Genomic DNA, 8,434 nt, shown 5'->3' with positions numbered 1-8,434 from the left:
GAAATATCAATGCTGTATGGATCAATAACTTATTCATTTTTATTACTGAGTTCTATTCTATTGCATGGATATAGCACCATTTACCCACTGAAGTACATATGAGTAAATACTAAGATGAGATTGTTGGGTCATATGGTAAGTGTATATCTACCTTCATAAAACATTGCCAAACTTTATTTCAAAGTGGCTATACCATTTTGCAATTTCACCAACAATAAGTAAGTATCCCTGTTTCTCTGCGTCTTCACTGGCATTTAATCTTGTCAGGTTTTGTCTCCCTCCCTCTCTTCCTTTTTCCTTCCTTCCCTCCCTCCCTCCTTCATCCTTCCTGTTAGCTTTCCAGGGTATCACATGTGCCTTTGATAATTTTCCATTTCCATAACAACTAGTGTGCTGAGTGTTTTTTTATTTGTTTATTCTCTATCCATATATCTTCTTTAGTGAAATGTCTTTTCAGATCTTTTGCCTATTTTTTTTTTCCAAGAAACTGGATGTGGCCCAGGCTGGAGTGCTGTGGCCATTTATAGATGCAATCATAGTGTATTATAGCCCTGAACTCCTGAGCTCAAGCAATCCTCCTGCCTCAGCCTCCTGAGTAACAGAGACCACAGGCCCATGACACTATACCCAGCTTTTGCCTGTTTTTAACAGTGTTGTTCATTTTCTTATTTTTGAGCTTTAAGAGTTTTATGTGTATTGTGATTACAAGTCCTTTATCAGGTGTGATTTTGTTTTTTAGTTTTTTGTAAAAGCATTGACAAACTATTAATAAAGGTTATGTAGATTTTCATTTATGTTTACTTCTAGACTTTGGATTATAGTTTTATCTTTTCATTTAGGTCACTGATCCATTTGGAGTTAATTTTAAAAATCAGTGAGGTATACGTCAAGATTCATTATTTTGTATGGACATCCAATTGTTTTAGCACCATTTATTGAAAAGACTATTTGTTCTCTATTGACTTGCTGTTGCACCTTTGTGAAAAATAACTACATTGAGTGGGGTATATTTCTGGGTTCTCTATTCTGTTCCAACAATCCATGTGTCTGTCTAACTTTGTTAATACGTGCTTTTTAACTGTAGCTTTATGGTAAATCTTGAACTCAGGTAGTGTGAGCTCTCCAACTTTGTTCATTATTTTTATAATGGCATAGGCTGTTCTAATTTTTGTGGGCTTTTCATATAATTTTTAGAAACAGATTATGGATACACTTCTGATTTTGGATTGGGATTGTTTTGAATATATCAATTAAACTGGGAGAATTGACATTTCAATAATACTGAGTCTTCCATTCTATGAAAATGGTACATCTCTCCATTCATTTCTTACATTAGAGTTTTATAGTTTGCAGCATATCTTTTTATTCTAACAGATCAGTTAGAATATTTGTGGTGCTTTTATATGTTATATATATATATATATATATGCATATATAATCTCATGTGTGTGTATCATATAATACACACTTTTTGCTTTACACAGTTATATGTTATAGCAATTAAGATAAAAACTTAATTTAATTGATTTTATTCACGCCATTACTAACATTTTAAGATCTTTGTGTAGGTCCAAGTTTCTAACATATTTGTTTTTTCCTAATGAACTTCCTTAAATATTTTCTTAGATTTTCTCACATTAAATCCTCCTAGATTTTATATGTCTGGGAAAGCTCTACTTTCTCTTTATAATTGAAGCCATTTTTAGTGAGTATTAAATTTTATTTTTTTCTTTTTTTTTTTTAAACCACTTTCAAGATGTCAGTGCATTGTTTCTCTTGTTGCATGGTTTCTGAAGAGAATTTTGCTATATTTGTTACTCTTGTTCCTGTTTAGGTAATGTATCTTATTTTATTTTCTAGTTGCCCTAAAGATCTTTGGTTTTGGTTTTAACAGTTTGAATATTATATATGTTCAGGGTTTTTTTGTTGTTGTTTTTGTTTTTTGATGGTGGTGATGGTGGTTATTCTGTTGTATTGGTGTTTTCCAAATTCTTAGACCTGTGGTATTTGCCATTAATTTTGAAAAAAATTTGGCCGTTATTTTTATTTTTTTTTCTGCCCATTCTTTCTCTCTTCTCTTTCCATGTTATACATATATCATTTGATACTATCCCATGGTTCTTAGATGCTCTCTTCTTTCTATCTTTTCTCCTTCCCTCTCTCTTTATCTCCCCTTTTATTTCTCTTTTCGTTTCAGTTGAGGTATTTTTGTTGACTTATCTTCAAGTTCACTGATGTTATCATTGAAAGTTTCAAGTCGACTTATAAGTTTATTGAAAGTATTTTTCATCCTTGCTAATGTCCATTTCCATTTTATTTTTTCATATAAACTCCATCTCCATGATAAAATAACCTATCTGATAGATTATGAGATAAATTTTATGTTTCCAGAGCCGGTGTATATACCTTTTTTCCTGCTAGGATGTTGGTGTGGGGGTTTGTGTTAATCTAGCCAGGAGTTGGGATGGATATTATTATTATTTTTTTTTTTTTTTGAGTCCCACTCTGTTGCCTCAGCTAAAGTGCAGTGGCATCATCATAGTTCACTGGAGCCTCCAACTCCTGGGCTCAAGTGATCCTCCTGCCTCAGCCTCCCGAGTAGCTGGGACTACAGGCATGTACCACCATGCCCTGCTAATTTTTTCTATATTTATATATGTTTTTAGCTGTCCGTATAATTTCTTTTCTATTTTTAGTAGAGACGGGGTCTTGCTCTTGCTCAGGCTGATCTCGAACTCCTGAGCTCAAACAATCTGCCCGCCTCGGCCTCCCAGAGTGCTAGGATTACAGGCGTGAGCCACCAGCGCCGGCCTGCTTTTTCTTAATGTAGGAATGATGCTCTTTATATTTCTCATCATCTCTGAACTTAAACTGGAAGTTTCTATTTCTTTCTTTCTCCTTTTTTTTACTGACATAATTCACATACTATTAAATTAGTTTTTTTAAAGTATACAATAACAATAGTTTTTAGTATATATACAATAGTGTGCAACCATCAGCACTATCAAATTATAAACCTTTTTATCATCCCTACCAGAAATTTCATACCCATTAGCAGTCACTCCTCATTTCTCACTCCCTTCATTTGCTGGTAAACCACTAATCTATTTTCTACGAATTTATTTATTCTGTACACTTCAGAGACATGAAATTATACAATATTTGGCATTTTGTTCTGGCTTCTTTCACTTAGCATAATGGTTTCAATGTTTATGAATGTAATAGCACTTTATCTCTTTTTATGGCCAAATGATATTCCATTGAACACATTTGTTCATCCATTCAATAGTTGATGGACATTTAAAGTGTTTGCAATTTTTGGCTGTTATGCATAATGCTGTTATGAACATTTGGATGAACATTTTTGTGTGGACATATGTATTCGATCTCTTGAGTATATATCTAGGAGTGGAATAGCTGAGTCATATAGTAACTTTATATTTAATCTTTTGAGAAACTGGTCAAGTGTTTTCCAAAATGATTACTTCATTTTACATTCCCATCAGCAATGTATTTGGATTCCAATTTCTCCACACCTTTACCAACACTTGTATTGTATGTTATTTTTATTATAGTTATCCTACTGTGTGTAAAGGGATATCTCATTTTAGTTTTGATTTGCATTTTCTCAATGACTAATGAGGCTGTGTCTCTTAACGTGCATATTGGCCATTTGCATATTTTGTTTTGAGAAATGTCTCTTCAAATCCTTTGGCAAATTTTTAAATTGGGTTATTTGACTTTTTATTGTTTAATTGTAGTAGTTTTTTAAGTATATTTGGGATAATAGACCATTATCATATATATAATTTGCAAAGGTTTTCTCCCATTCTGTGTATTGTCCTTTTACTTTCTTGATAGGATCCTTTGAAGCACAGAAGTTTTAAATTTTGATAAAATCTAATTTATCTGTATTTTCTTTGGTTTGGTCATCATGCCTATCACTGCCTAATCATAGGTCCCAAAGATTTATATCTGTGTTTTTTTTTTCTAAGAGTTATTTAGTTTTAGCTCTTACATCTAGCTCTTTCATCCACTTTGAGTCACTTTTGAATATGTGTGATATAGGTGACCAATTTCATTCTTTTGCATATGGATATCTAGTTGTCCCAGTATCATTTGTTGAAAAAAACTATTCTTTCCTTCTTGAATTGCTTTGTGGAAAATGAATTGACTATAAATGTATGGGTTTATTTCTGGACTGTTAGCTTTATTCCATTAATTTGTGTGTATATACTTATGTTAATATCACATAATATTGTTTATTATAGCTTTATATTAAGTTTTGAAATCAGGAAATGAGAATACTCCAACTATGTTCTTTTTCAAGATTTCTTTTGGCTGTGCTGGGTCTCTTGCATTTCCTTATGAATTTTAAGATCACTTTGTCAATTTCCACACAAAAGCCAGTTGGGGTTTTGATAGGGATTGTGTTCACTCTATACATCAATTTGGGGATCTTTTTTTGTGTGTCTTTTTTTTAATGGACTGTACTTTTTAGAGCAGTTTTAGAATTACAGAAAAATTGAGAGGATAGTACAGGGAGTTGACATGAACACCCCATCACAGATGTACACACATGTACACACACACACAACTTCCTCTATTATTGACATATTAGTATGGTACATTTGTTACAACTAATGAATTGATGATGATACATTATTATTAAAGTTCATATTTTAGTTAGATTTCCTTGGTTTTTATCTACTGTCCTGTCTTTGATCAAGAATCCCATCTGGGGCGGGGCGTGGTGGCTCTCACCTGTAATCCTAGCACTCTGGGAGGCCGAGGTGGGAGGATACCTTGAATTCAGGAGTTTGAGACCAGGTTAAGCAAGAGTGAGACCTGTCTCTACTAAAAATAGAAAAACTTAGCCGGGAGTTGTGGGGCATGCCTGTTGTCCCAGCTACTTGGGAGGCTGAGGCAAGAGAATCGCTTGAGCCCAGGAGTTTGAGGTTGCTGTGAGCTGTGCTGACGCCAGGGCATATCAGATTATATTTAGTTATTATATCTCCTTAGGCTCCTCTTAGAGGCCGTTTCTCCAACTATGCCATTTTTGACGACCTTGACAGTGTTGACGAGGACTGGTTAGGTATGTTGAAATTAAAAAAAAAAAAAAAAGAAACTCTAGAGGCAGCTGCAATTGGTTTAAACCCCAGGCTCCTTCTTCACGTGTAGCCTTGAAGAAGCCCCCAGATACCTCCAAGCAGGAAAATAGGAAAATAATGCATTCCTTGTGTGGTGGTTGAGAGAATTAGAAACAATGTATATTAAGTCCCTAGGACAGTATCTGGAGTATGTCACTGCAATTATTGTGAGGCTAATATAATGTATTGGAAAGTAGAAAAGTTTCTGAGACGGAGAGTCCTGGGTTCTGATCCTAGGGCATCACTTTTTTAAAACCATTTTCCCTAACACAATTTAACCATAGACTAAGTTATTTAAATTAATTGCAATGTCATCACGTAGGAGCGAAAGGAGATAAGTTGAGAGAAAATAAAAATGAAATAAAATGGTAGTTTGTGAGCTATGTTGTAAGGGATAATTAGGAAGATAGTTTCAGCTGGGTATTCTAGAGCAGTGGTTTCCAAATGCTTGTGGATCACTGTTTACACTGTAAAAAATTGTTATCTTTGCCATGAAGCTAAAAATGGTAAATCCAAATGACTTTTTAAATTCAGAAATTGTATTTTTTTACTTTTAGTGTTATGATGTAATTTAAAAATCATATTGTGTTGAAATGGCATGTTTTAATTTCATGATGCATTTGTCAGCTCTATATTGACAGTTTAACAGGTTTTCATTTCCTCTTCTAAGGGGCCTAAAAGCTTCGAATTCTGTAATCTATTCTAGAATCTGTGTATCAGTTAAGGTTCTTAGTTGTAAGAAGCAGAAAATAACTCTCTGGATAATTGAAAAAAGAGAATGGATTCATTAAAAAATACTGGATAGTTCATTAACTTTCAGGGCCTGGGGGGCTAGAAAACTATGGCAGGACGCTTCCATTGTCACCCTCCTGGTCACATACTGTAATTACAGCCTGCACCACAGGAAGTTTCCAGAAAGACCCACGTAATCGCATCCTGAGAATATGAATCTGCCACCATATTTTAGTGTTAAAAGCTGGCGCTTACAATGGAAACTTTTTAAAGCTCCAGTTCAGTTTAAAGCTCTCTGTGATCATTCAGTTAAATTAGACAAATGCGCGTTGACCACCCACTATGAGCACTTGGCTAAGCTCTGATCACGAGATGTGCTATGTTTGACTTGGCTTGCAAACAACTTAGCCATGTTAAATGTGTTTCCTTGCCTACCATTGAATGAAGAAAGGGAGCTCTCCGATTTTGTTGGGTTTTGATACTAAACAGCACATCCCTGAGAGCCCTGCTGCACCTGATATATACAGAGAGAGCAGGAAAAGGAATAATTACAATCAGGCTTCTACTGGCTGTGCTTAAGATCAACGAGTCAGTGGAGTGCCAATCAGTGCATTTCTGCAGAAACTTGAGATGGGAGCTTCCCTCTTCTCACAGCAAGATGACTGGTTTGTGGGAAACAAACAACCCTTGCATGCGTTTCCAATCTGTAGTGCCCCCACTTCAAAAAACCGAAAAACAAAAAACAAACACCATGCTCACAACAAATTGGGAGTGCAAAAGTGGTTTCTTGTGGTGTTAAACATAAGGAATGTCTTCAAGATGTTGCACTTAGGAGTGCTTTGTGGCAAGCAGGCAAACCAGCTGAAGCAAGCAAAACAGTCACCTCTTAAGAATTTGTTTATGTGTTAGGATAAAGGCGTTAGCCAAGAAGCATTGTGTGTTGATGACCAGCTTACTTTTGTTTAGTGTCATGTACACAATTTTTTGTGGTTCCTGAGATTACCTTTGTAAATTTCAAAATAAGAAAATCTCTGTTGGTAGCATAAACTCTTAGTCACGGTGATACCAAATGTCCGAGAGAGTGAAAGTGGTTTATGTTTTAATGATATACTGTGTAACAGGGTTCAGGCCTATTATTCTTGGTCCATAGCACTGTTAGATTAAATTAATTTTGGCATAATGCACAAATATCTAAAAAGTAAAATTAATTTCTGACTTTTTAGGTGCAATAATTTTAAGGTACTTTAAAATTATAGCACACTTAGAGGGAATTATTTAGAAAAAAAGTATTTTATGACTGAATGCATTTGGGGTAGACAAAAATAATTTTTAGAATATGTTTTTTTATTGCTATATGTGCAAATGTATATGAGTGTATGTGTCTGTGTGTGTGCATATGTATAGTGGGGTAGTGATGACAAGATGTTTTTTAAAAATAAAAGATTAAGGGCCCTTAGTAAATGTATTAGTTATCTATTGCTGCATAACAAATTACTCGACCTAGCTAATTAAAACAATGAACATTTATTATCTCACAGAGTTCTGAGAGTCAGGAATCTGGGGAAAGTTTATCTGGGTGGTTCTGGCAATGAGGTCTCTCAGGAGGTTACAATCAAGATGTCAGCTGGGCTTGTGTTCATCTGAAGGCTTGGCAAGGCCTGGAGACTCCACTTCCAAGATAGCTCATTCAACAGAGCTGCCGTCTGGCTGTTGTCCTCACTGGCTCTTGGCAGGAGGCTTCACTTTCTCTCCATATGGACCTCTTCATAGTGCTGCATGTGTGTCCTTACAACATGGCAACTACTTTCTCACAGACTAAGCAATCCAAGAGACAGAGTAACCCAGAAACCGCAATATCCTTTATCACTTAGTTTTGGTAGTCACATTCAATATCCTCAATATCATACTGAAGGCAATCCCTCACGCTCCTCCTTTCCAACTTGGGCCTGGCGGAATGGTTCCCACAAAGAAGGGTGGTGAGAAGAAGGGCCGTTCTGCCATCAGTGAGGTGGTGACTTGAGAATACACCATCAGCATTCACAAGCACATCCATGGAGTGGGCTTCAAGAAGTGTGCCCCTCAGGCACTCAGAGAAATTTGGAGAAGGAGATGGGGACTCCCCACGTGTGCATTGATACCAGGTTTGACAAAGCTGTGTGGGCCCAATTAATAAGAAATTTCCTATACCTTATCCATGTGTGCTTGTCCAGAAGACGTAAGGAGGGTGGAGATTCACTGAACAAGCTCTGTGCTTTGTTTAGCTATGTACCTGTTACCACTTTCAACAATCTACAGACAGTCAACGTGGCTGAAAATTAACCACTGATTGTCAGGTATGTCAAATAAAGTTATAAAACGAAAAAAAAATCCTATTGAATATATAAATCAGCTCTATCCATTGTGATGGAAGCTATAGAAGGCCATGAAAACCAGAAAGTTGGGATCCTTTGGGGTCATCTTGGAAGCTGATTGTCGTAGCAGGTATAAAGGTTTCAACAAAGACGTAAGGAACTTTCACGTTGGCAGGTTATCTATTTTCACTTAGACTTAAG

The 8,434-nt window shown here is 35.7% G+C and overlaps 1 pseudogene; it reads left to right on the top strand.

The window, feature by feature from the left end:
• Window positions 1-7,818: 7,818 nt before the first annotated feature.
• Window positions 7,819-8,201, top strand: LOC123624280 (annotated as a pseudogene).
• Window positions 8,202-8,434: the final 233 nt, after the last annotated feature.

Source organism: Lemur catta, chromosome 19, assembly GCF_020740605.2.
Source record: "Lemur catta isolate mLemCat1 chromosome 19, mLemCat1.pri, whole genome shotgun sequence".
NCBI lineage: Eukaryota > Metazoa > Chordata > Mammalia > Primates > Lemuridae > Lemur > Lemur catta.
The sequence above is the reverse complement of the archived record's forward strand: the minus strand, read 5'-3'. Positions and strand labels throughout refer to the sequence as shown.